Source organism: Ambystoma mexicanum, chromosome 6p (assembly GCF_040938575.1).
Source record: "Ambystoma mexicanum isolate Mex_15411 chromosome 6p, UKY_AmexF1_1, whole genome shotgun sequence".
In the NCBI taxonomy this organism is placed as follows: Eukaryota; Metazoa; Chordata; class Amphibia; order Caudata; family Ambystomatidae; genus Ambystoma; species Ambystoma mexicanum.
In genome coordinates, this window is record NC_090935.1 from 897295250 (window position 1) to 897318708 (window position 23459).

Genomic DNA, 23459 nt, shown 5'->3' on the forward strand with positions numbered 1-23459 from the left:
ACATACTGCATACTTTGGAAGTAATTGGGTCACGTCTCAGAATTCCTTACGATCAGAAGACTTGCAGGATATGCAACGTAATTTACCTGGAAACTCTTCGCCATCTGATTTTAGACTGCCATTGTTTAACCGAAAGAAGTGTACAGTATTTTGATAGATTCTTCCATTCTAGCGCAGGAGTTATTCCTAAAGAATCTCTGGTCTGGGGGCGCGGCCTGGCAGCCATTGAGTAGGCTGTGACTCCATCATGCTCCGTGATCCGGTGATAGATCCTTCGTAGCGTGTGCTACCAGACGACAAACTGCTGCGTGAAACTGACACCATGGATCTATGAAAGTGACTGCTAAAGGATGCGTCCACCCGCGAGGGAGTTGTCCCAGCAGAACGCGAGATTTGATAATTTGTGTCAAGGATCGAACGCAGCCGAATAATACTAAGATGGCGGCCGCTTTAAAAAAAGAACAAAGGGACCAGATGAAGCGATGGGCGCGAGTGTGAGGCGGACTGCTGGAGCTGCGATTGATCATCGCAGGAAGAGGACGTGCAGAGGCTTGGTTATGCCAGGCTGACCGCAGGTACAGGAGAACGTAGTGAACAGCACCCCGGGGAGAGCGCAGGCCGTGCGATACGCGCCAGCGCTGCTAGGGGAGTGCGTTGCAGCCGGCTGCCACTCACGGTAATACGGCCGCGGACCCAGCCCCCTGTGGGTATAAGGAGCTGCCAGGTCCATCCCAGCAGCAGAACCGGCAGCGCGTGCACGGCTGCCGGCAGTAACATCCGCAGGGCTAAACGAAACAGAGGGGGCTTGCGGTCTGTGGCTGCAAGCTGGGTACTGGACACTGTGAATGCACGGCCACGTGAAATAAGCACGTAATCTGCAATCAAAGGGCGGATGATATGGAACCTCACTAAGATGCCCCTAAGTGCAACACGATATACGCAAAAAGCTGTGTTGTGTTGTTCTGCACTGACTCATCCTGTGCCACCTTGCTTCAGGCTGATTGCGCAACATTAAATTATGTAAGATGGGGGGACCCTGCACATCACAGAGCTACTGAACAGAAGCAACCAGACTCTGATACTGCAGCTGAGGAACTCAGCACTACTGTGGCTGCGGAAGGTGGCCTGCACCCCTCCAAAGACTTGAGATAAATTAATCAAGGAAGCGGATAAACACTAACATCAAGGGAAGTGATAGGAGGGTCAGAAGCCCCCTTCCCCTTTCTGGAGGTGGGCAGAAACAGGCTCTCCCCAAGAAGCGAACAAGACTGTATGTTGCCTCCCTGGGAAGTGATATATAGGGAAGAGGGGAATAAGACATCCCTGCAGAGCTGCTTCGGACATCGGAGGGAGCGCGGATGTACTAACCACCCACTAAGGGAAACTAAATACCTGAGTAGGCCGAGGCGCAGGTGAGGACAGAGGGGGTGCCCTGAAAGAGTTTAATCGGCAATAGGCTGGGAAGGTACGTGAGAGAACACAACCCACCTGAAATCGGAAGGGCAGCGCATGCCGCCATATATTGCGACTAACTGAGGAAAATGCGCCCGGGCCCGGGTTGTGCTGGTGCCGCCGAAAATTGCGGGGAAACAGAACTAGTACGACGTGAGGGAACTGGAACAGGACACGCAGACAGGGTTGCATCATGTCGGATAAAGGTCTCAGAGCCAAAAGCAAACAACCCACAATGGAGGCCTTCGCCAAGACACCACAAACTCCTACTGCCACGGTACTAGGTTCAACGGCAGTCTCTGCAGACAGTACTCCAGGGGGAGAAAATCACCAGGTCCTTGTGGCAATAACGGAGCTGAGGAACACATGGGGAATAGCAATGGCGGACCTACGAACGGCCCTCGAGAACAAGATTGATGCAGTGGGGATAGAAGTTACCCTGCTACAGCAAGATGTCAGGGCGCTAGCGGAAAAAACAAGTGGATTGGAGAGTGCGGTGAAAATCAATACAGAAGCCAGCACAAGTAATGCGAAGGAAGTCCACATATTAAAGCAGCAGGTGGCTAACCTGGAGAACCGAGCAGAGGAGGCGGAAGGGAGAGCGAGACGGAATAACATTCGAGTGGTCGGCTTGCCGGAGGGGGAGGAAGGCCAGGACCCTACGGACTACATGGAGAATAAGATCCTGCAAGAGATAGGGGCGGACAAGCTTTTGCAAGGATTTACAGTCAAAAAAGCACATAGGGCCCTGATGAGAAAACCACGGCCCGGGGCCCCTCCTTGGGCGATAATCGTGAAAATATTAAACTATAGAGACAGAGAAAAAATCTTGGAATACTTCTGCAAAGGTGGGACGATAGAAAGAGCATCTGCTAACATTATGGCGTATCCGGATTACACAATGTTGGTGCAAAGACAGAGGTACAGCTATATGTCAGTCAAGAGGAGACTTTGCGCGGCTGGGATCAAGTATATGCTTCTGTACCCTGCGAGGTTAAAAGTTTTTCACAAAAGTAAAGCGTTCTTTTTTGAGACCCCAGAGGAAACCGTGGCATGGCTAGACCTGCAGGGCTGCCTGGATCGAGATGAGGAACAGGATCACACGAAGCACAATAAGTGAAGGGGATGCAGTAAGGCCACTGGGACAGAGGGGGGCCCGTTGAGTTATGTTTGAACATTTGAATTGCATTATGTCACTTTCAGACTTATTGATTCTGTTGGACTGGAATATAGATAACGAAGTATAAGTTGACTGGGAAGTACTAGACGGTGTAAACAGGAGCAGCAGAATGGAGGCAGCCTACCCCCCAGAAGTTAGTAGTAAGACAACCACTAGGGCAGTTTGACCCTGCTGAGCCGCGAGTATGGGCTATTGCCAGAAAGGGCTAGATGCGGGGGTGCCTGAGATCCAGGGATGGAGCTGGGCAACAGTTGGGTGGGGTGTTGTTGGGAGGGGATTGGGAGGAGGGTGGTTGGGAGGTTGGAGGGTTTGTTGTGTTTTTAGTGGGGAGTTTAAATTGGGGTACGAGCCTACACAGACAATTTGAGAAATGGGATTTGGACCAGACAAGCGAGGGAGGAGAGGGTTTTTGACATGCCATGGGGGATCTTAAAATAGTTACCTGGAACGTCAGGGGGCTCAATAGTTATTTGAAGAGGAATAAGGTCATTCTATACATACGTAGGCAAAAGATAGACATTGCTCTACTGCAGGAGACGCATCTGACACAAGATAAATTGGAGATGGTTGGGAAGAAATGGAGGGGGACTGTGGTGGGTTCGTCATACTCGGCATATGCCAGGGGTGTGATTATCTGGGTGGCGCCACACGTCCCATTTCAGCTGCAACAGACGGTGGTGGAGGGTGATGAGAGAATGGTCATAATGAGGGGATTGGTGGAAAATAGGGAGATAAGTGTAGTGAACATTTACCCCCCGATCCAGAATACGGCACCATATTTTAAAACATTAAGTAATCACCTCAGCATGTGTGCGGGGAGTGTGGTAATCTGGGGGGGGACTTGAACCCTTGTGTACTGAACCCTAAATTGGACAGATCAGATGGAAAAATAGATAGACCTACCCCAGCTGCTAAAGCGCTGCAAACATTACTAAATGATTTTGTGTATGAAGATGTAGAGAGAGCGCAACACCCCCTCGAGAGGCATTATTCTGCCCCGCAGCAACTACATACAAGGCTATATTATGTTTTTGGTACACCTGAGATAGTGGCAGAGACCACGCATGTTGAATATAGAGTGAGGGTCCTCTCGGACCACTCACCCTTGATCCTCGGATGGCAATATTGTCCCTTGACGGCGAGGATACCGACATGGCGCCTCAGAGCAGAGGCGCTAAAGGACCCCCTTTTTAGGGAGGATATTGTGAATTATTTTGAGACAAATACTGGCAGTGTGGACTCGGCGGATACACTGTGGGAGGCCTTCAAGGTAGTGATGGGGGGAGTAGCTATATCAAAATCCAAAGGACTGCAGGGAGGGATCCTGGCTGACCGGGCAACAGAGAGTGAACTGGAAAGGGCACAGATGGGAGGGAATAATACTAAAGAAGATGCCGAAAGGGCACTCATGCTGCAGCAGAAGTGCCCTGGGTACCTCAACTACAAGAAATATATAGAGAGACAGCATGCGGGAGGGGATAAACCTGGGAGGATCTTGGCATGGCTATATAAGAGTGAAACCCTTAGACCCATGATCAGGACGATAATAAGAGAAGACAGGAGGGTGCTTGATACCCAAGAGGAAGTCAACCAGGAGTTTGTAGACTACTACGGGCAGTTATATGGAGACGATGGGGAGGATAATCATGCAATGATAATGGAAACACTTGAGGACATAGGATTGCCACAGATTAGTGCAGAGGAGAGAGGGGAACTAGATGAACCGATCACTTTGGAGGAGCTAGAGGAGGTGGTGAGACAGTTGCCCGCTAGTAAGACTCCGGGGGCTGACGGATTCCTAAGTGAATTCTATAAAACATTCAAGGAAGAGGTGCTTCCCCCGCTGTTGGAGATGCTGAATGAGGCATATGAGCGAGGCAGGCTGCCCGAGTCACTCAGGGAAGCGGTCATAATACCGCTACCCAAACCAAATAAGCCAGGGCATAGCTGCGGTTCATATAGACCCCTATCGATGTTGAACCAAGACAGCAAAATATTGACGGCGGTCTTGGCAAATAGATTGAGGAGAGTCATAGGCAAATGAATACATCCTAACCAGACAGGCTATGTCCTCAATAGAAACATAACCAACAATCTTAGGAGGCTCCACAGAGTCATTGAATACGGAAACAAAAATGAAGGTGAGCTAGCAATTGTGTCATTGGACGCAGTAAAGGCCTTTGATTTAGTGAAATGGCCATGGCTGCCGGCGGCCCTGGCCGGGATATTTGCAGTGGGCCAAGATGCTATATAGCGAACCGCTGGCTAGAGTTAAAACCGGAGCAGTGATATCGGAGAGATGGCAACTTAGTAGGGGCACCAGACAAGGTTGCCCATGGTCCCCTATGCTGTATATATTGGCTCTGGAACCTTTGGCGATTTACCTGAGGCGGCAATACGATACGATAGGCATTGCTGTCGGGGTTGAATGACCTCTGATATCTTTATATGCAGATGATGTGCTGTTGTATCTACGACACCCAGAGGAAAACCTCCAATACATACTGGAAGTAATGGGAAGATATGCAGAGATGCCTGGGATAGCAGTGAACCCTCAGAAGTCTAGCATGTTTCCATTAGGTGGATATAAAGGGACCCCCTTGGAACAACTGCCGGTGCTACAGATACCATGGGCGGTAGGTACGTTTCGCTATCTAGGGATAGACATATACCACATGGTGGCGGAGGAGCATAGGTTCAACACAGAGGTAGCTATCAAGAAGATCGAGTATGAGGTTCTGGGTAAAGCTGCCCTTAGCGATGATGGGCGGGGGGCAATGCTGAAGATGGTGGTTCTGCCTAGGCTCATGCATTACTTTGGGAACATCCCACACTGGATAACTAAGAAATGTTTCACTAGACTGGACAGTATGTGCAGGGATTTTCTGTGGCATGGCACACGGGAACAGAGTAGCCCTCTGGAAACCTCAGAATTTCCATGAGAAGGGGGGCATTAAACTGCCCAATTATGAAGTTTACTATGTAGCGAGCCAACTGCAATATGTTGCTAAATGGCTCTCAGATGAAATGACTTCCGAATCCAGGCTGTTTGGACAAGATTGTGCCCCATTTTACTTGAAAGAGATAATGTGGCTACCCAAGACAGAAATGGAAGGGCGTCCAAAGATGATGATTCTTGGGTGGAGGATGTGGCGTAGGGCATGCCAGATGATGGAGAGCCCATCCCCGTGTTCCCCGCAATTACCACTAGTTGCATTGGCTGGGGGAGATCAGCAACTGAGGATGATAATCAAAAACCACTGGGAACCGGTTTGTTTAGCAACAATGGGTGATATTTGGCAACAGGGGACTATCATAGATTTTGAGGTGCTGGGAGAGGAAACTGGGTTATACACGGGCCAGTATATCATGTATCATAGAATGGTGCAGAGAATTAAGAAAACATGGCCTGAAGTGGTACTGACAGAAGAACCTGATGCTACCATAGACACGATATACGAAATAGCAGAGGGGGGACATGAGATATCTAGAATATACGAGATGATGATGTCTAGAGTTGGTAAAGAGATAATACAATTGAGACTAGACTGGGAGGTGGAAGTGGGAATGCCGATGGATGATGGGTTGTGGGAAAGAGTCCAAGGGTATCACAAGAAGGTCTCGTGGAATGCGAGATTAAAACAGATACAATTGTATATTACACATAGGGCGTATATGACACCCCAGAGGATATCAAGGTTTAAAAACGTGGGTCAGCAAGCATGCCCCAAATGTGATGAAGAGAATGCGGGCATGGTGCATATGTTTTGGTCATGCCCGGTCATCTAACGCTTCTGGAACGAAGTGGCACAGAAGCTAGCGGGAAAGGGGGTCAAGATTGTGGTGAATACAGTGTGGGCCTGTTTGTTGGGGGGTTCCCCAGACCATGGGAACTTCAGCATGTGAGCAAACTAAAAGACCTGGCATATGTGCTTGCAAAGAGGAGAATTGCTATGGGGAGGAAGACATGCCACAGGCCACGATTAGAGGAGTGGTGGAGGGATTTGCAGAAATGGGCAGAGGCAGAAACCATCGTATGGCTGGAAGCAAGTAATGCGGGGGGGGGAGGAAGAAGCAGAGACCCTGATGGCCTGGAAACTATTAATAGCAGAGTTGTTTGGATCAATACAAGACCCAACGGAACCCGTAGAAGAGGAGACCCCACTATAAGATGTAGGAATAGAATGCAAGAAGTAGTAGGCTCAGAACTGGGGGGAGGGATAAGTGGGGCAGTAAACATCACTAAACAAATATTGTGGAAATGTTAATATACTGCAAGTTTGGTTTGCATTGTTTGGTTGAATAAACTAATAAAAATTGTTTAAAAAAAATCTCTGGTCTAGACTAATAAACAGGAGACAGTCATCAATCTCTATAGCACTAATAGCATATTTGAGAGAAATATTCTCTCAATTGGGGATTTCCTCTATAACTATTAAAGTGCCATTACATATTTTCAGGGACCCACTGGATTCAGTACGAAGCAGGGTTGTATTGAGTGTTGTGATGTTGTGTTTGCTTCCAGTTATTTTTCCATAACTTATATGTACTTGTTTATTTTGTATTATTATTCTTTTTATCAAATTTATGAAAGGTTTAAATTATTGTAAACCATGAAAAAACTATTAAAACAATATATATACAGCACTGCGTCTACGTGTGTGCATTTTATCTGCTTGGGCTGGATGGGTGTCAGAAAAGGAGTTCAAGTAAAGTTCCGACCACATGGCCAGCTATTCTTGCTCTGTAAGACAAGAAACTATGCACAGTCCCCTTTCATGCAAATTTTAAGACTATAAAAAATACAAATTGTCATATATAACATAAACAAGTTTTCCTTCTCACAAATTCCAAACACAACTGCTTGCTGGGAGGCTCTCCTAAAACTTCAAAACATTGAGAACCTTAAGCCATTAAATGCGATTGATGTGCTTCTGTGATAAAAAGAAAACAAAGTATGAAATACCCATGCTGCTGCAACTGTGCTGCCTTTATCAAAGTCGATTAAAACAGAGGCAAATGAAAAATAATGCAGCCCTTGTTTAAGACCATTTTAATTTTGCACAATACTACATATTTCCTAAATCAATGGGAAAAGCATGTCTGTGATGCAAAAAACTTTAATAACACTGTAACCTACAAAATGCAAGCAATTGAACAAAGTGAAAACACAAATTCCCTTTTGAGTGCCACACAGAATATGTGTTCTGCATTACTCAGTAAGTATTATCTTGATACAATTATTAACGGAGGAGAGTGATGATGCTTTAATAGCAGGAATGACCAGACTGAGTTACCAAAAACTGAATTTTTCTGTTGAACATGTGAATATATTTACATGATCAGGTAGGTTACTAACTTCAATTTAAAAAGCAATGCAGTAGCAGTTCTCGGTTCAATACTTGATAACTGCAAATAAAGAGCCAAAAGAGGTGTGTTCAAATGCACAGGTCTCTTGATCAAGCTTTACATCAAAGTTTGGAAGTCACCCGGTCAAAGCGGACCTTGTGTGTGGTTCCCAAAGTCTATGTATTCTTCTAGTGCTCATATGTAGCAACACATACTATAGAAAGATTCTGTGGTTGCTGCAATGCAGACTCTTGTGATTACCTCAGCTTTGTTGAAACAACCCATGCTTTTATTATCATTATTATCTTTTGTTGATTTGTTTGAAAATGTCAACCTTTCAAAAAGAAGTAAAAACAGTAACAATAAAAACATAACACTTCATCCGATTCAGTAAAAATATAATAACAATTCATTTTATAAAAAGTCAAAAAGTAAGTAGGCAAAGCAGATACTTTCCTTGATGGCCCTATTTTAACATTTTTAAACTTAATATTTAGAGCAATATAAATCATAGGGAGAAACTAGAATGATAATGAACAGTGCAATGTGATCTCCAAAAGGGACAGAAAATCAAAGGGGGAAAAGGGTGCGAGGAGAAAAATATCAGTCAATTTCCAGGCAGCCATTAATAGCCATCTAAAATCCATGTTGTTAAATAACATTTAACTCTATAGCTTCCAAGAACTCACTAAAATCTTTAAAAACAGCAGGAAGTTGATCACTCGTAAATTCATAGATGCATGTTGTCCATTAAAAAACATCAACCATAGAGCATTCTGAGTTAACAATTTAAAATCAGAGAAGTACTTATAAAAAAGGTCCTTATTTGGTCTATAAGGTTAGGACAGGCCATTATATGTTTTACTGTCTCCAATTTGTTTGAATTCACACAGAATCTTCACGATTTCTTCTCTACGGACCATTTAAATCTGATTCCTAGTGCTTCCCTTGTCAGCATAGGTTCAAACGAAATCTTAAAAATAAATTACAATAGTTGTTGTCCGGAAATTTCTGCAAATACACAGGGGCCTCGTACAGCGGTTTGATGTTCTTCTCCAGTTATAATCCCACAATTTTCTTTTTTCCCGATCTGAATTAGCTAATAGTATGTTAATATCAATATCCGCTGCTACCATTACATCTAAACAGTGTTTCATCCAGGATTTAAGAGGTGTGTCAGACTGGGCTCCCAATATTTTAACTGTAATAGCTAAAAGATTACACTTTCTCCTGCCCCACAAAACATAGCTCTCAGGCTGAGTGGGAGGAATTCAGGAAAAAGATGCTTAGCGTCTTTGAGAAAGCGGCCTCGACCCCCTCGAAGACTGCTGAGGGTGATACCCTGGGTGAAAGACCCGAAAAATCAAAATGCAGCGAGTCGCAGCACCTGGCGAAAGAAGCCACTCGAGAGCGTCACGAACCCTCGAGTAAAGATCCCTTTGACGCATAGATCGGCGTCTTCGACGCCGTTATTGAAGGGTTCTTCGACGCACAGTCAGTCGAGTCGACGCCGTCTTCGACGGCGATGCCGAGAAATGACAAACCCACGGCCACCTCACAGCCAGTGGCCATACCCAGAGCCTCGATCACGAGAATGTCGTCGACAACCTTGAGTAGAATTCCGATAATCTCGAGTTCATCGAGGCCTCTACCACCTTTCTCAACGCCTTTTTCGATGGCTCCGAAGCCTTTAACGTCCGCGTCGACGGTGCCGACGTTTTCTCAGCCAATCATGACGAATTTGGCCCCTTCTGCTCTGGAAATGGGATTTATACCATTTTCAAGACCTGATCACTCTAGAGTCTTATCATCCTATTTATGAAGAAGGGCAGGATTCAGATCAGGAAAGACCTTTTGAGTTGCAGGGATCTGCAACTCCTGTACCAGAGGAATTTACCTCTGAGGAAGGTAGGTTGAAAGACCTCCAAGAATCCTTACAGGAAGCAAGTGGGTTGGACACTTCCCCAGAAGTGGAATTTGCCAGACCAGACCCAGGGGAACATGCTGAAACCCCTTATAGAACCTTGATGGCAAGGATAATAGAGTTTATGGGGTGGTCCACACCCTCACCTGCTTTTCAGCAAGACAACCTCACAGACATCTTGGTCAAAGGTCCACAGAAGGATCCTGTGGTGCCATTTCATGCGGCATTACAAAGGAGAATATTGGCAAACTGGGAAACACCTGAGGTAATCCCGGCGGTTAACAAAAAATGATCAGCTGAATATAGGGTGTCTTCTGCTGACCCTGAATATTTATCCAAACACCCAACTCCGGAGAGTCTGGTTGTTCAGGCAGCTACTTCATCAGGGAGTAAATCAGTTTACCCTACTGTTCCACAGGACAGGGATGATAAGAGATATGACTCTATGGCCAGAAAAGTATTTTCTGCATGTAGCATGGCGTTGAAATCCTTCAATGCTACTTGTACGCTCGCAAGGTTCAGCCACACACTTTGGGAGTGTGCTTCATCAACGGCTGACTGCCTCCCGGAGGGAGAAGAAAGGGAAGCTTCCTAAACATCATCAAGAATGGTAAAGACGCTATGTGCGAATCCCTTCAAACTGGCCTCGATTCTGCTGACAGCATCAGCAGGGCCATGGCGTCAAATACAACAACCCGGAGATTTGCTTGGTTGCGAAAGTCTGGTTTTGCTCCAGATATGCAAAGCAGACTCTTGAATATGCCCTTTGACGGCTCTCCTTTGTTTGGTAAGAAGGCGGATGACAGTTTAGAAAAGCTACAAACATCAAAGGCAGCAGCAAAATCATTGGGAGCTGCAATCCGTCAGACACCATATCGCCCCTCAGGAACCTCTTGGAGAGGTAAGTCCTTTCGCTTCTATTCCGCATTCGGAAGAGGCAGAGGACAGCCGGTTCAAAGGGGTCAGAAAAAATTCACCCGAGGTGGATGGGTTAAAAATACAAAAGCGGCAGCAGCAGCAGGTGCCTCTTTACCCTCGGCATCTGCATCAGCCGTCTCCAAACCGCTCTGAGGACTCTCCTCCCAAAACACCAGTAGGGGGCAGGTTAACTCAACATCTGACGGAATGGCAGGCTATTACGTCAGATGCTTGGGCATTGGAGACAGTTGCCCAAGGTTACTGCCTGCCTTTTCTACGCATCCCTCAGAGTCATCCACTGGGGAACAGCTCTCTGTAAGTTCCAGATCTGCTCCGCTTGCAGGAAATTGTGGACCTGCTAGAGAAAGGTGCCATAGAACCAGTACCTGTAGCGGAGAGGAACAAGGGCTGGTACTCCCCCTTCTTTCTCATACCAAAGAAAGACGGAGGACTGAGACCTATCTTGGACTTACGAGAATTGAACAAGTTCCTCAGGAAGGACAAGTTCAAGATGGTAACTCTCTCAGATCCTTCAAGCCCTCCATCTCCAGGACTGGCTGGTATCTCTGGACCTCCAGGATGCTGATTTCCATGTGCCAATCCATCTCAAACATGGGAAATACCTGAGGTTCGCAATTGGCGGCTCTCATTATCAATTTCGAGTTCTGCCATTTGGGCTGACCTCCGCCCCGAGGGTCTTCACCAAGCTAATGTCGGTAGTGGCTGCAAGTCTAAGGAGGGAAGGGATTCACATCTACCCCTATCTGGACGATTGGCTGGTCAGAGCTGTATCTCCGTAACAAGCTCAGATTCAGTTGGATTATGTCTGCCACTTCCTTCACAAACTGGGCTTCTCCCTCAATTTAAAGAATTCACAGATGATATCATCACAGAGACTCCATTCATTGGAGCGGTCCTGGACACTTCCCTGGGAAAAGCCTCGCCACCAGAGGTGAGGGCTTAAGATATTCTGCAGATGGTCACCAAGTTTCAAAATGCCCAACGTCTCCCAGCCTTCGACTTTTTGAGGTTGCTAGGCCTCATGGCATCCTGCATCTTCCTTGTGCCAGAGGCTCGCCTGAGAATGAGATCTCTTCAGTGGGCACTGAGAACTCAGTGGTCGCAATTCTCAAGGAGAATGACAGACCTCCTTCAGGTTCCGGACAAGGTGGCTCGAGACCTTCAGTGGTGGGCCTGCCAGGAAAACATCTTGAAGGGAGAACTGTTTTGGCAACCATGGCCGGAGATAACAGTAGTCACAGATGCCTCACTCAAAGGGTAGGGGGCCCATACCAACGACTTGACCATCAGCGGTCGTTGGTCTCCATCGGAGTCCAGACTACATATCAACCTGTTAGAGCTGAGAGCAATCAGACTAGCGTTGAAGGCTTTTCTGCCTTCTGTACAGGGGAAAAATGTCCTGATAACGACGGACAACACAGTGGCCATGCACTACCTCAACAAAAGAGGAGGCTTAGGATCACTGTCACTGTGCAGAGAGGCAATGCTGCTCTGGTTTTGGGCAATTCAAGAAGGAATCTCTCTATCAGCAGTTCACCTAGCCGGAGAGAAGAACTTGACGGCGGATGCTCTGAGCAGACAGGGCACAGTCTCCCACGAGTGGGAACTAGCTCTGGAAGTCCTTCAGGAGATCTTCGCCCTTTGGGGAATCCCTCAAGTGGATCTGTTTTCTCCACCAGTACCCACAGGAAGTGCGATCTGTTTTGTTCAAGGGAATTTCCCCCGAGAGGAGCTCTAGGGGACGCGTTCGTAGTGGACTGGAAGTTTCCACTCCTGTACGCGTCTCCACCAGTCCCTGTCATTCCTCAAATGATCAGGAGGTTGAGAAGATTCAGGAGGACCATGATCCTAATTGCCCCAGACTGGGCCAGGAGAACGTGGTAACCGGACCTTCTGGACATGTCCATCTGCCCTCCAATTCCTCTTCCACTCAAGGAGAATCTTCTCTCACAGAAGGGAGGTCAGGTTCTCCATCCAGACATCAGAACCCTCAACCTTCACGCTTGGCTTCTAAAAGGTTGATATATAAGGATTGGGACCTCCCTGTTGATGTCATGGAGGTGTTGCTTTCGGCCAGAAGGCCAGCAACTAAGTCTTTATACCACTGCCGTTGGAACAAATTTTGCAGCTGGTGTAGAGAAGAGAATATCGACCCCATTTTCATGTGGTACACCAACGGTGTTATCCTTTCTACTCTACTTGGCAAATTCAGGCCTTCAAGTTGGCACTATCAAGGGCTATCTCGCAGCGCTATCGATCTTCAAGCGCACTGCAGAGGAGCCATCGTATTTCAAATTACCCTTAGTAGTACAATTTCTAAAGGGATTAACTAATGTCTATCCTTCAAGTCCGTTCCAGGTTCCTTTATGGGTCTTAAATTTAGTCTTAAATTTCCTGATGGGTACTCCTTTCGAACCACTCCACTCTTGTTCGCTAAGATTTCTCACCCTTAAAGCTGTCTTATTAGTGGCTTTAACATCTGCTAGAAGGGTGAGCGAATTACAAGCTCTATCTTGTAAACCCCCTCATACAATTTTTCCTAAAGACAAAGTTGTCCTACAGGTGAAGCCTAATTTCCTCCCAAAGGTGGTTTCTGAATTCCACATCACTCAGAAAATTACCTTACCTTCATTCTATCCGCCATAGGCTGGACCCAAGGCGGACTTTAAGCTTTTACATCAGCAGACTTGCTAGGATTAGGCAAGCAGACCAACTGTTCGTAGGTTACTCAGGGCACAAATTGGGACTACCAATAACAAAACAAACCATTTCCAGATGGATTATTTTGGCCATTCTGGAATGTTACAAACTAGCAGGGAAAGAGCCTCCTCAAAATCTTAGGGCTCATTCAACCAGGGGTATCGCAGCCTAGTCGGCCCTCCAAAGAGGGGTTCCGGTTTGAGACATATGTGCGGCTGCCACATGGTCGTCCGCACATACCTTCACAAGATTTTACAACCTGGATTCCTCCTCTAGTCAAGAGGCTAGGTTTGGCAAAGCCGTATTACATTCTGTTCGTTCCTAAAAGGAATCATGGCGTTTTACTCCCACCTCGAATTACACACCACTGCTATGGGAGTCTATCAAAGATAAGGAATACGTCGGAGGACACAATCCCTTCGAAGAACAAGTTACTTCTTACCTGGTAATGTTCTTTTGATGGGATGTTCCTCTGACGTATTGCTTATCGCCCCTCCCATCCATCCTCGCAGTAATACTTCCCTTGTGGTTGCAGCTTACGCTCCTTCAAGGTCAATAGCCAATTCATGTAAAACAACTGTTAACGTAAAATGGAACTGAGCAACGGATGCTGCGCGAGTCTATTTATACGCGTGATGACTTCGGCGCCGACACGGAGGCTGTCAAGGGACATCGGCTCGAGGGACGTCGATGCGCAGCACCCTCTACTGAAAAAATGTTCCGAGGCCAGCAAGCTGGGAGATGATCTATCAAAGATAAGGAATACGTCGGAGGAACATCCCATCGAAAGAACGTTACCAGGTAAGAAGTAACTTGTTCTTCTTTACAAATGTATCAAAGCTCAGTAGTTCAAAAGAGACTCCAGCTATCTGAGCCATGTCAGTTTCAATGCATCTGTGCTTCAAGTAAACTACTGCCTAGAAAAAAATAACTATGGCTGTGAGGCAATATTGGGAGGTCAGATGGCAAAATCAAATTTGAAAGGAAATGCTAGCAGTTTTCAACACATGTGTAAAAATGGGCTTCTGCAAAACTAAAGGAGAAAAATGCATGTTTAAAAAGTAAACTGTTGAAGGAAATCTTGCCATTACCTAGCAATGTGAAGGGGGTTGTGGCTGGTGAAAATACATAAATGTGCTATTTTATTCCACAGGTTTGTTTTAATTCAGGACCAAATATCAGAAAATAAAGGTTTTAAACCGCCTTGGCTGGATTTGCAAGCTGTCAAAAACAGGTTATTCCGGTTGGCAGAGTCAAAGCTTCCCCCTAGGAAGGGAGCCACACCATAAACTTCCAGGACACAAAAGTGATAATTGCTAACTTGAAAAATTTGAATGGACCAAGACAAAGAAAGTTCACACGCTCGTCAGACATTCATCTGTGCTCCAGGCTGGGACAATAGAAGTTCTGGGACACTAACCTGTGAAGTGGAGGGGGCCATAAAACCTTCAATCAAACTGGGAACCCCCACCACAGGGCTGAAGTGACAGTTGGTGGCAGCTGAAGAAAGGAAAAAATGGGCCAGTGACAAGAGAATTCCATTTGCTTACAAAGACTATTTTAGAAATAAACTTTAAAGACTTTTTATCTCTGCAGCAAGAATTAGTAAAAATGTGAAAATGTTATATTTTAAATATGATTTTATGGGCTTTCATTGACGACATGGTAGAATTCACTGACACTTTGGACAGAAATGGCAAAGTATTGCGGATTACAAGAAAAGCATCCATGTTGCAATACACATTTGTGTACATACATCCCTTATGATCATCCACACCCATGTATAAAGTTATGGAATTTTAGCCCGAATATTTCACACTGAAAACGACCAAAAAAGTATAAAATGACAAAACCATGTCTCACAGATTGCAGGATTGGACGGCTGTGCTCTACATAAAATATGTAACCTGATTATGCCATTTAGTAAGGTGCCATAACTGTACAAATATGTAAATTCTGGTATGACAGATTTTTGGCTAAAAGGTTTGTAGCAAGTCTTTCTACATCATAAAATGCAACCTCCTGAACTGAGTCACATCCCAGGGGAGGCAACCAACATTGATTGTCCAATCCAGTTGCTTAGAGGCATGCTTAGCTAAGCCAACCCAGCAATACAGGGCCTCATTACACGGTAGGCGGTAAAAATCGGCAATTACCGGCATGGCGTAATTAGCGTGTCCGCCCTCGCAAGAGGCCGCAAATTGCATGCCATTACGAGATCGCGGGCACGAGCCTACCGCCATGCCGGTAATGAGCCTACCGCCATGCCGCTAAACTCCCCAAAAAGTCCCTTAACGGCATCCACGAAAGCGCTGTTAGCACTTCCGACCTGCCGCCACATGCAAATAGCGGTTTCCGCAAATAGCGGTGACCGCCATTAGCGGTCACCGCTAATAGCGGTTTCCGTAATATTGCGGAACCGGAAATAGCGTCATCGCACCGGAACGGGAAAGAGCACGGCGGCCATCTTTAAAAACACAATCCATTGCCATCCTCCTTATCCAGGACACCTTACCAGGAACCACGTTGGGAAAAACACCAAGGACACCGTGAAGATGCCCAAGGCCGTTAAGAAATCGTCTGAGCGGCAACGCAAGGAGAAATTTTGCAAGGAGGAGCTCCTCATGCTAACGCAGACACTAGCAGACAATGCTCATGTTGTCTTCAACAACGACATGCGTCGGGAGACCATTGTGAGGAAGAAGGCCATCTGGGAAGAGGTAGCCCACAAGGTCAGCGCGGTAGGCACCACAACCCGCACAGTCAAAGACTGCCGAAAGAGGTGGGATGACCTCCGGCTCCGTGTGCGGAACATTCTATCCGTGAACCGCAACATGGCTACGGGCACAGGAGGAGGCAGTGAATCGCCAATCAAGCTCACTGAGTGGGAGGAGACATGTGCATCAACCATCGGGGTGGAATGCATTGAGGGAGTTGGACAAATGGAGCATGGCGTGGCCGTTTCGTCCGATGGAGGTGAGTGTATGCATCAAACAATGCACAGTGAAGTGTGATGTTCCCCCCAATCATGTGTCCATATGAATGCTGTGGCTCCAGCCACAAACAGACATGCATGCATCACCACATGCCCGTACAACACAGACATTCATGCATGACCCACCCAACATCCCCATTACCTGCATCCACACTAAAGAGCCCGGAATGCATAGAACGGCATGAGGTATTCATTTTGCTCAAGGCAGGTCGACCCATTACTGATGGTTGTCAACATTTCTCACCCTTGCAGGTTCACACTCTGACACTGAGGAGGCACGCACTTCCACACCTGCTCTCACATCCAGCAAAAAAGCAAGGAGGGATGCCACAGGGGACACCGCCACATCCACAAGGGCAGCCAGGACGAGTGTCCATGACCACAGGGACAAAAGCAGCCGGAACACCAGTTGCACGCATCCACAGGCCATGGCTGCTCCCGTCGTGGCACCCACGGAAGTGTGTCTCCCAGTAGGTGAGGGCAGCATCGAGGGGATGCACTCTGCTGCCACCAGCTCAACGGGTGAAGCAGCAGCCACGGCCCCACCTTCAGATGAGGAGGACACACCTGCCATTGATGCTGATAGCCAGAGCCCCAGACCAACAAGCCCCTTACTGGCAAGCCCGAGGTACTCCTCAGGTCCGGGTAGTCATGGAGATTCACCCACCCCTGAAGGGATATGGAGCCCCCAGATATCCTCTCCTGATGCAAGTGCAATGGGACCAGGTGCATCAGCCATCCCACCAGCACCCACCATGCGACATGACCTCTCGTCCATCTACCAGAGGCAGACCGAGATGAGTGGCCTAGTAGGTCAACATGTGGCAGAGACAGCCCGCCTGAGGGAGGACATTGCTACACTTGCACAGCAGACAAGGGAGGGCATGGAGGCATGCACCAGCCGAATCTGCAGTGAAATGGCCCAACTGCGGCAGGCCATGAACCGCATAGCAGACGCTATTGAGCGTCGGTGCCCACTCCCGGCCCAGGAAGAACCAGGCCCCTCCTCGTCTGGGAGTTCACGCCAGACTAGTCCCCTGCGCCGGTCTATGCGGAACCTGCGGCGCACGGCTTCACAGCCACAAGATGACGATGCAGGCACTGGCAAATAGGGCCACCAGGATTCATGTGCCACATGTGGCAATGGACACATTCACGTCATGAGACTCACATGGGAGTGTTGAGGGGGGGTAAGGGTGTGTTTGGGTGTGTTGAGGGGGGGGTAAGGGTGTATTTGGGTGTGTGGAGGGGGGTAAGGGTGTGTTTGGGTGTGTTGAGGGGGGGTAAGGGTGTATTTGGGTGTGTTGAGGGGAGAGGGGGTAAGGGTGTGTTTGGGTGTGTTGAGGGGGGGTAAGGGTGTATTTTGGGAGTTTGGGTTATGCACTTTAGTACCACGATATGTTCAATATACGCTGTTCAGAGTTTGAAACCCAAGCGTGGTCTTCATTATTGTGTATATGTCATTCATTGTGGACAGGGTCCTTTGTGGGCCTCGAAACATGCACCAGGGCAACAATTCCCATCTACGTCCATGCTATTTCACCTTGGTGCATGATGAGATTGAAGAATCAGATGCTGATGCACATCGTGTGCCTCCTTGGCACTGCCTGTTTCATGTCCTGCTGGGGCATTCCACCCGCACTCATCCCCAGCCACATCATACTCTTCTGGTGGTTGCATGTCAATTTCAAGTGGCATAGGCACATTCCATCATATGCACATTTTGTGATGCTCTACACATGCCATGGTTGTCTTTGCCACTTTGACACGGCCGTACAGGAGTGCCACACCCAGGCCGCTTAGGCAGCGGAGCACTGTCATTGGAAGGATGTACTATATTGTTGTCCTCTTCCTGATGGTTCTGTGGGTTCCGTACAGGGGTTAGGAGCCACCTCCTCAGTGGATGGCTGTCTTCGCCTGTATGGTGTGGGTAATGGGTGCCTGTTACGGCTCACCTCTGGTGCTGGCTGTTGTTGTAGGTGCTGCACTGCTATCATGTAGTCAAGGCTGTCATGTCATGCTGCTGCTATTGGGACCATCTTGGTGTGGGAAGGGGTGTGGGTAGGGGTGTGGTGTGCTCTTTTGTGCTGCCTGTCCCCATAGCATGCACCTGTGCTGATTATGTCCACCTGTAGTTGATGGGTACACTGCTCAGGTCTCTTAACGGGTGCTTTTCGATGCCGTTATTAGCGCCATGCCGGTAAGGGGTTTTTGGGTGTTTTACATGCCGCTAATACCATGTCCGCATGGCTTGTGATGGCCTGGTATTAGCGCCATGGCGCTAATTCCGGCATGTGGGTCGCGCGCCCGCGGCCTTGCCGCTATTAGTGGCACCGTAATTAACGGGTGAGCAGATAGCGGTGGGTCCGGGTCGTGATTTGCTTAGGGAATTAACGGTACCGGTAAATCATTACCGGTAACGGTATTCCATTACCGCACAACGTGTAATGAGGCCCACAGTCTATGATGTCACCATGCTCTATATAAAGAGTCCCTGACAAGACTCTGGACAGACACTCTTCCTGATTTTCCTGCGCCGGTGTCCTGTTCCATTCATCATCTAGATTCCAGACCCCACCTACAAAGCCAAAGCATTGCTGACCCTACTCCAGGGCCCACTGCAAAACCCAAGCAGTGCTGATACTATTCCCAGCAAGGCCTCAATTCTGAAAACCCACTAATCTCCCATTAAAAAGGGGAAAGCTGCGGTATTCTTTTGGGAAACACCCTGAACCAGCCTGGCTTGCTGCCCCCTAACTGCATGCTTGCTGCAATCCTGCCATCCAGCTGACCTTTAGTATCCAGTGACCAGAATTGCCATTCCAGTCCAGTGCCATCTGGTGACCAGAACTGCCCAGCTGTTTGCCAGGCGTGCTGCCGTGTAGTGATCAGAACCATTGACGGTCCAAAAATCCCCAAACTAAAAAGTAGACTTTGAGTATAATCGCCACCCCATAGAAACCCATAGCATATCTTGTCTTTGTCCTTATCCCATTCTCTAAGTCATCCTATCCTTATCCTGATAACTTATTAAAACTGTCAGAATTATCCCTGCAAACTTACCCTTGATTTCTAGTGCTAGCGCCATCTCTTTTCCATTTTGTCTTGTGTAATCCTAAACCATTAGTCCTATTTTGAGTGATCGGACTGGTTTCCACCAGGGTTGGGCGCTGGGGTGACTGGGTTGAAGTCGTGAATCAACCCTGGCTCTTACTGTGTCCATTTATGTTGGCCTAGCCTGAATACTCTAGTGTAAAGCAAAACTGTTATTGTCACAACTGATTTCCTTTCCTATTTCATGGCGTCATTTTACTCAAAGCGCACCTTTTTATATCTTTTATAACTCACCCAATTTACCAGATAGAGACTTAATTTCACTTCCATATTGTTCCTGTGATATACCTCTATTCCCCAACCAAACAAACCGCACTTCAAGTTTCCAACGTGCCATTTTGCTGCAATCTGTTTTAAACTTTCCACTCATTTTCGAACTGTATGCTTTTGGTAATCCATTCTTTGTGATTGTTAGTGTCTTTGCATTGTTGCTTTAGCGAGGAATTATATTTACTTCAAGGTTTTTAACACACATTCATTATTTATTTGTCCATTTCCGAGTGTTATTTCATAACATTGCAAGGGGTTTAAAATCAGTTTTTCTATCTTATTTGGGGAGGGAAGGTCAGATTTGGATTCCGTTTCCTGTTTCTTATTCCTGATTACGTGCTGCTTCTGTTTAGACACTCAGAATTGATTATTTGTGGGATGAGGGAACATTGCCGGGGGAAATTCTAACTTGGGTGCTATCTTTCCTAAATCTAAAAGTGCTCCTATTCCGCTGTACTGTGTCTATGTTCCACTAGCAGGTTAAACCCAGCACATTGCTAACATTCTCATTGTAATTATCACCCCATTGGTGATTGCTGCCCCATATTAACAAGTGTATGATTTCTTTTGAATTTTTAAATAAATAAATATTGTATTTTACCAACCAGCCTGGTTCATGTTCCATTTCGACCCGGGGTATTTGAAAAGGGGGTGTCATATGAGTGGTGTACCATCTGAATATTAAATCTGTATAACAGAAAAAGATAAGCATTTCAGTCGTGCGCTGCATACTAGGCCGAGACCAAGGTGTGTGTCGCCTGATTGAAATCACACATCCCATATGGGAGAGATCCCCTCTAGTTTGATTAGTCCCTGCGTGCTGGATTTGTCCACCCATCTGTTTTAGATTAGTTAATCTTCTTTCCTCCAGTGTGGTACATGTGTCCCCCTGGATGTACATAGTATTATCATCCTCCTCCTCCCTTCCTGGAGAGTCCCCCTTGGTGTGTCATTATGGCCTATCCTTGGTATATTAGCATTTGTTTCTTCATTTGACACTGTATAGGTTGATAGATTTAGCAGATCTTCTATCTGGGGTGAGATCTGCTCTCCATTTGTACCAGCGGGTAGGGGGGGGGCGAAGATACTACCAGATCTTCTTCAAAACTTTCTTATAAGTTGTGATTTTTCTCTTTCTCTCGTCGTTTTTGAGTCTTGTTTTTAGCCTTCTGTAGGCTTATTACTGAGGTTCCCTGCCGAGAGGGCGGAGTAGAGAGAGTACTTATGAACATACTCACCCCACTATTATTGGATTTTGTTAGCACGGATTGATTTTTCAATTTTTTCCCCCTGTTATTGTTTAGATTTTTTCCCATTTTTCTGTTTTCTGAGCATAACATATAGCGGCTGTACCAGAGCGGTCTCACTATCCAAACTCTCTTGGGGTATTTTCAGCTCTGCTGTATTTTGATTCATTTCTTCCAAGGTAGTCTCCCCAGGGGAAGAAGGAGTAGCTGGTCGACCTTGATTTCTTTTCCCTATAGCGCATTTATTTTATTATTTTATTTATTTATTGCATTTGTTACATGGCCAAACCCAAGGGTATCACGGTGTTGGTTACTTAAGAACATAATTTGTTAGAGACTTAGGAAACTAATTACAGACGCGCTCAGTTACAACATGTTAACAACATTGTCGGAGTTAGTAGACCTTAATCAAATTTGTTAGAGAGCCAGGATTTGATCATTGACTTGAATCACAGGTGTGATTGCTCATTTCTACTGTATGATGGAAGAGTGTTCCAGAGCGTTGGTGCAGCTACTTGGAAGCTAGAGCCTCCCGCCCTTATGGTCTGGTAGCAAGGAACGTTCAGGTGTGTGCTGGTTCAGGATCCTAGGGATCGGGTTGAAACCTTTTGGGTTATGCTGTTGTTTAGATAGGATGGGGCATCATTGAGGATACATTTGTGAGCAGTGATCAGGATCTTGAAGAAGACTCTCACTTTCACAGGGAGTCAGTGAATTTCTCTTCTAATTGGGAGATGTGATCATTCTGTTTTAAGCCAAAGGCAGCACATAGGGCTTTATTCTGTAGTTGCGGTTTGGCAAGATTTGATGTCGTGGTACCCAGTAAAAGGATTTTGCAGTGATCTAGCTTTGGGAGGATGAGGGCTCGCACTAGAGTAGGGCAGTTCTGGGGTGTGAGGAATTGTCGGCTAAGTGAGATATGTTTTGTAGTATATGCGGTGGAGGGTGACAGAACATTGATATGATATGATAAGTGTGGGGATGACAAACTCTGGATCAGGTGGGTGCCAGTAGAGTATGATGGTCCTATGGTCGCTGTTGAGCGAATCAATCAATTATAAGGTCCAGTCAGGTCTTAGTCATTAGTGTGGTTGTTTATTCTTGGTTAATTAGCACCAAAGAAACCATCATTGTAGAAATGAATGACAATTTTTGACATGGTAAATCGCTACACAACCGACGCGCGTTTCAAGGCTGTGATTAGTGAGTTGGTTTGGTGGTGGTGTGATACACACAGTGAAGTGAAATGGTGAAACCCATTGTTATTTATGACATATATATTCCATCCAATATGCATGCATTTAATAGATAGTTTCAGTAGTGAGGAATGGAAGCACATTGTGGCAAAAGATTCTTAATTGGCAAGTCCGTGATCGTGAGTGGTGGTGACGGGGTGAATAAAAGGGCAGAACATATAACAATTGATAATTACATTTGGGCATAAAGAGATGCATAATTCCAGTTAAAGTAAATGAGACAGAGTAAGAGACAATGTACCAAGGGAGACAAAGGAAACAAAGAGAGTCAATTAGTTGAGTCAAAGGGCCAAGAGAATTTGGTATGACAACCTTGTTGCAGGAATTTAGAAGAAGAGTCGTACCCAATTGAGTTAGGGGGTGGGCTTTGAGATGCTGTAGGCTGGTCCTCCCAGATAAGGGCGCCAGGGGGGCTGGATAGCCGATCTGAAAGTAGATAGATAGGGTTCTCAGCAGGGATGGGACCCATGGACGAGTGGCAGAAGGGCGACTAATGTGGTGTGCCCTGGATGGGCCGCATGGCGACTTGCAGACTGGCAGATGTGGTGACCAGTACGTTGAATTCGTTATCTAGTGGGAGAGGTGAAGGTGCTAGGTTGTAGCAATTTGGCAGGAGGCCGGGGAGGGACGTCTGTGGAATGGCGTCTGATAGGAGGCTTGCCGTTAGCCGGGTCCGGCGAGTTCATTGCGTGCGAGCGTTCTCGGAAATCCGTGTGCTGCAGAACGGCACAGCTTCCGGGAATTTATAAGAGAATAGCGCGTTTGGTTGGTTCATCGAGCGGTGTGATTGGTCTAAGAAGACCGTCCCGCGGGTTGGTAGCTGTCAAGGTTTACATCACGGGGGTGAAAAATGTAATTATCAGTGGGGAAAGGTCCAGACCGAGCCTGGTCCATCAGACGGATTAGTCTGATAGGGTGCTGTGGAGGGAAAGCCCTGGTAGTATGTTTGAACCAGTCATGGCATGCAAGTGGCCGTGTGGTGAGTTATGACGTTGCTATAGGATATGTCCCTGAAGGTTGCAGAATTGGGGCT